We start from the raw sequence: 5,937 nt of genomic DNA on the forward strand, positions 1-5,937 counted from the left end.
CAAATTCCTTTGATACCACCCAGCTGGCAGAGCATCTGAAAATGGGGTTTTTGAGCCAGGATGCTATAGAATAATATTGCTTGTGGGCGTCATTAGAGAGAACATTCTAGACACAGATCTTCAGCAGACCATCCATGCTGCCTGCTCTACTTCACTAAGGCAAAGTGCACATAAACTCAAAGGCCATTGCATAAATATTAATATATATTCTATCTACTATATGTCTGCCCCTCCAAGACCCTGAGACATTCTGCTTCCCTGGGTGGTTAACTCCAACAGAGACGTGGGGGTCAGCACAGTGCCAGATTACCAACGTATAGAGCAATCAGCCATGCATTTCCTTTTTTAAAATATTGTATTTATTTATTTATTTTAACTGTGCCTGATCTTAATTGTGGCAAATGGGATCTGGTTCCCGGACCAGAGATTGAACCTGGGGCCTCTGCACTGGGAGTGCAGAGTCTTAACTGCCGGACCACCAGGGAAGTCCTTATCAGCTATGCATTTGTTAAAGTGAGAATTATTCATTCATGTCCAAATTTTTATTCAGTTCAGTTCAGTTCAGTCGCTCAGTCTTGTCCGACTCTTTGTGACCCCATGAATCACAGCACGCCAGGCCTCCCTGTCCATCACCAACTCCCGGAGTTCACTCAAACTCACATTCATCGAGTCAGTGATGCCATTCAGCCATCTCATCCTCTGTCGTCCCCTTCTCCTCCTGCCCCCAATCCCTCCCACATCAGAGTCTTTTCCAATGAGTCGACTCTTCTCATGAGGTGGCCAAAGTACTGGAGTTTCGGCTTTAGCATCATTCCTTCCAAAGAACACCCAGGGCTGATCTCCTTTATTAAGCACCTCAAATTCCAGTCAGGCTGTAGTTACCCAGTAAACAAGACAGATGACATCCTCTGTCTCATGGAACTTACATTCAAACTGGAGAAAACAGAAAATCTAAAAAACCAAACAAAAAATACTCAAAATAATGGCAAATAATGATGAATTCTGAAAGAGGGGGATACAAAAATAATGGTGGGGAAAGCATCACTTTAGATGAGAAGGTAAAGCAAGTCTCCTCTAAGGGAATATAATCCGAGCAGACACTTACATGACAAGAAAGAATCAGCTGGGAATTCCCTGGTGGCCTGGTGGTTAGGACTCCATAGTCTCACTGCTGAGGGCCTTGGGTCAGGAAACAGACGATTCCACAAAGCACACAGAGAAGCCAAGAGAAAAAATCAGCTGAAGCTGTATCTGGGGATAGGGCCTTCCAGGCAGGCGAACAGCTGGCAGAAATGCAGGACTGAGCTCAACATGTCCTGGAAACAGAAGACTCAACACGGGGTTCACTGAGAGAAAGAGAGGGTGCGCCAAATGATGTCACAGGTGGGCAGCGGCCTGCTCATCTCAGCCTGAGGGACTGTGTCCAGAGTGTCATTCATTCTGAGTGCAGTAGGACGCCATCGCAGTTTCAGCAGGGTTCAGGTCCGTAGGGTTTGGGCTGCACATGGTAGTTATATTGGTCAAGATGGGGAAGATGAAGAAAAAACTTGCTTGTGAGTGGGGCGGTTAAGATGGGCAAAAAGTTCTTTTTTTAGATCTCTTAAATTTGAGATGCCTATCAAATGGTGTTGGAGAAGTTCAGTCGGCCACTGAATTTATGAGTCTGGTGTTCAAGAGAAAGGTCAGGACTAGAGTAATAAATTTGAAGTCATCAGCTTATGAATGGCATTTACAGCCATGACACAGGATGAGATCATTGAGGGCAAAAATATAGAATATAAAATGAGCTTCAAACTTTAGAATACCAGAGAAGGAGTCAGCAAAGGAGATCGAGAGGGAATGTCAAAGAAGGAGCAAAGCTAGAAGAAGACACCAAAGGAGCCAAGAAAAGATGGTGCATCAAGAGGAAGTGGTCACCACCAGGTGCCAGAGTGAGGCCAAGGAAGGTGGGCACTGACTCTTGGTTTGGGCAAAGGGGGAATCATTGGTCCTCTTGACACCAGTCATTTCAGTTGTGTGGTGGTGAGGGAGGCCAGATGGCAGTGGTCAAGGACAGAGTTGAGTAGAAACAGGACAGGCAGTTCTGAATTGGGGCAGTTTCTGGAGGAAAATATGGCTTCAAGGTTTTTTGTTTGTTTGGTTGGTTGGTTGGTTTTCTTAATGATGAGGCCCTCATGGGTCTGTGGGTGGGAAAATAGAGAGGGGGACCCTGATGACAACAGAGACAGAAAGGAAACTCTTGGAATTGAGTCTCGCTTTGCAACCTCTTTCAAGGATGTTTAAGAACAACTTTCTCCAAAGTAAGAATAAATTAAATATATGGAGGTGTCCTGGAGCATCAACTATTGCCTAAGAGCTAAGAGTGGGGAATGTCAGGGTTGGGACGGTGGGGTCAGAGAAGGAAGAGAAACTAGCATTTATTGGGAGAATCACTGTGTCAGGCAGACAAGGGAACTTTGTGGCAATTTTAAGTTTTGAGTATTACATTGCCTTTTATTTTGTTTTTGGTTTTGATTGTGGCAAAATACACATAACACAAAATTTGCCATTTTAGCTACTTTAGGTGTATAGTTTGGATGCAATACATACTTCACAATGCTGTACAGATACCACAACTAAATAAAGTTTTTTCATTTTCATCACGCTAAACAAAAGCTCTGAACCAATTTTTTTCAAGGCAAAAGCACTAGCATAGCCAGCTCAATTCTTTTTTTTTTTCTAAATATTTATTTTTGTTGATGTATTTGGCTGCCCCTGGTCTTAGTTGCGGCATGCAGTGTCTTCTAATTGCAGCGTTCAAGATCTCGTTTTTAGTTGCTGCATGCAGCATTTGAACTCTTAGTTGTGGCGTATGTGATCTGGTTCCCTGACCAGGGATCAAACCCAGGCCTCCCGCACTGGGAGCATGGAGCCTTAGCCACTGGGCCACCAGGTTAGTCCCAGCTTTGTACATTAAACAGTACTGCCCCATTACGCACTCCTCACGGTCCTTTCTCTACTTTTTACTATGAAGGTGCCTCTTCTAGTTACCTCATATGGGCTTCCCTGGTGGCTCAGACAGTAAAGAGTCTGCCCACAGTGCAGGAGACCCAGGTTCGATCCCTGGGTTGGGAAGATCCCCTGGAGAAGGAAATGGGAACTCACTCCAGTACTCTTGCCTGGAAAATTCCTCAGACAGAGGAACCTGGCAGCCTAGCGGGCTGCAGTCCATGGGGTCGCAATGGAATCATAGTCATCCTTTGGCATTTGGCTTATTTCGCTTAGTATGTTTCCAAGGTTCATCCACAACGTCACTTAGAATTTCATTCTCTTTGGATGGCGAGATGACACTCCATGTGTGCATCTCCCATGATTTGTTTATTCACGTGTCTGTTGACAGACATTTAGATGGTTTCCACTTTTAGGCCCTCAGGAAGAGCCCTGCTATGAACACGGGTGTTCAAGTGTCTGCTTGAGTCCCTGCTTTCAGTTCTTTGGGGCCTAGATCTAGCAGCAGTCCCATTGATTTTTTGTTTAAGCCTTACAGTAACCCATAGAGAGATAGACTGGGGCTGATTTCCTTCCTTAGGACCCTCCGTGGAGAACTGTATGCTCCCAGCTCCTATGACAGTCCCCCAAACTGGACATTGGCCAGCGCTTCTGCTCTCAGTCAGGCTCAGCTTCCAGGTAAACTCTAGTCCTCAGCCCCCATCTCTTAAGCTCTATTTCTGCAGAAGAGAATCCATTCAACACATCCTGGTGGAGGACAGGGAGGCAGGCCATCTCTCTCCATCTTCCCACAGGGACCGCAGTGAGGGCTGCGGTGTAGACTTACTGCTCTGGGGTGGTTTAGTGTAAATGCTCAACGCGTATGCTTGTAAATGACCTTCTGTCTCATTCTTCAGACCATTTTAAATTGGAAAGAGCATTCTCTCTTAAAATTGTGCTCCTTTCTTTCTTCTTCTTCTTCTTTCTTTTTTGTTGCCACACAGTGTAACTTGCGGGATCTTAGTTCCGCAGTCAGGGTTTGAACCCAGGACCCAGCAGTGGAAGTGCCGAGTTCTGACCACTGGACCATCAGGGAATGCCCCTGGGTTCCTTCTTTAAAAAGCTAAAACCTGACTTTTCCAAGGAAAAACAAGTCCTCTGATAGCAAGCAAATCACAATACTATAGTCATTGGTATATTTTAGACATATTAAAGCTTAACACTTTATGCACCAGAAGATAAATTATCATAGTATCATGATAATAGACTGAGTTGAGAAATTATTTGTAGAAAATAAGTAAAACAATAGAATTGCAACAATTTTGAATAGCTAGTATTTCCCATCAGGGACTATACAGGAAACAGAATAGTCTCTCCTTAAAGATATGAAAGTATTTCGTGATCCAAAAATAGCTGGTCTCTGCGTTGTTTTAGCAAGTTTCCCTTAAAATAGAATTTCACTTTCCTTTTAAAATGTTATGATCTGCTTGATTCTACAGAGCTTAGTTCTGTCCAAACAAATCGTCCTGGAGTGAAGGGCAGCTTAGTGGCCCAAGGGGTGGGGATGGTGAGGGCAGTTTACGTTTTTTGTTAATGGTTCTGGCTCCCTTCTGGATTACAACACGCTAGTGAGGACCCTGGAGAAAATCCCAGTGTTGGAGGAGAGGAAGAGGGGTCAGGAGTTGCGACTTGAATCTCAGAGACCGGACACCCTAGCATAGCTTTCTCACACATCGGCAGGTGTGGTGCACTCCGATACACAATTCCTTTTTATTTGTTGTTAGGGGCTTGGTAGAGGGGCTTTCTCTGCTTTATTTTCTCTGTATTTATTTCAATCTTTTCTCATAAACTTCAGACTGATCCTAAATGTATCTTTCTTTCCTAAAACAGTTTTGATATGCTCTGTTTCTTTGATATACTCTGTTTGATATACACCTGTTTCTCATTTACAGGTGAGATATTTTCCCCATAGTTTTGTGGGGTTTTGTATGTTTTGGTTATTGTTTGTTCGGTAACTCTTGTTGGACTCTGTCTATGGCTTTTTCTGACTCTGATTTTTTTTTTTTTTTTTTTTGCAGGTTTCCCAATGATCTTTCTAAAGTACTCTATTGAAGGTATATCTTTACTTTTTCTCCAATTCCTTTTAAATATTTTCATTTTAGCTTTCATGTTATATATATATATTTTGAGGTTGTATTTTCTTGAAATTATTGTATAAGACTGCTGGATTGAACCCACATCTACTGTGTCTCCTACATTGCAGGCAGATTCTTTATCCACTGAGCTATTCTTAAAAGCATAAAGACTAAGTCAGTCTTTAGATAATTATTGACTTTATACTTCCATTCCAACTGTCAGTCCTCTAGAAAAATCTGTGGTAAAGATTATAATTGTAAAATATTTGTTACACCCTTGTCTGGATCCATCCATTTACTTAGAAAGATCTTTTATTAATTCTATAAATATCTTCTTTGTTTTGGGGGGTGGACCCAAATTACGTAAGAAAAAGGGTAGAAAAGATTCATTTTATAACATTTTGAAAATGTTTAAGTAGAAGAGCTTCTTGGATTTCCCTGGTGGTACAGTGGATAAGAATCTGCCTGCCACTGCAGGGGACATAGGTTCGATCCCTGGCCCGTGAAGATTCCACACGCCACGGAGTGACTAAGCCCGTGGGCCACAACTACTGAAGCCCATGTGGGCCAAGAGCCCATGCTCTGCAACAAGAGAAGCCACTGCAGTGAGAAGCCCCACACCAGTGAGTCCCAGCGCACTGCACTAGAGCAAGCCTTCACAAAGAAATGAAGACCCAGCTCAGTGAAAAATAAAATAAATAAACAAACTTAACTTTTAAAAAAAGAAGAGCTTCTTAATATTATGTGGATAAATTTCTTATAATCCCCTAGAAATTAGAATCATGAGTATTTACATTTTTACAGCCACAAGTTTATAGGTACGTAGACATAAGCA

The 5,937-nt window shown here is 42.8% G+C and overlaps 1 long non-coding RNA gene across 1 annotated transcript; it reads left to right on the forward strand.

The window, feature by feature from the left end:
- The first annotated feature begins 1,759 nt into the window (after window positions 1-1,759).
- On the forward strand, window positions 1,760-5,619 carry LOC113898840. Its single transcript, XR_003512752.1, has 3 exons — window positions 1,760-1,946; window positions 5,046-5,081; window positions 5,580-5,619. It is a non-coding gene; the product is annotated as an uncharacterized LOC113898840 (long non-coding RNA).
- The last annotated feature ends 318 nt before the right edge of the window (window positions 5,620-5,937 follow it).

This window comes from Bos indicus x Bos taurus, chromosome 9, assembly GCF_003369695.1.
Source record: "Bos indicus x Bos taurus breed Angus x Brahman F1 hybrid chromosome 9, Bos_hybrid_MaternalHap_v2.0, whole genome shotgun sequence".
Lineage (NCBI taxonomy): Eukaryota > Metazoa > Chordata > Mammalia > Artiodactyla > Bovidae > Bos > Bos indicus x Bos taurus.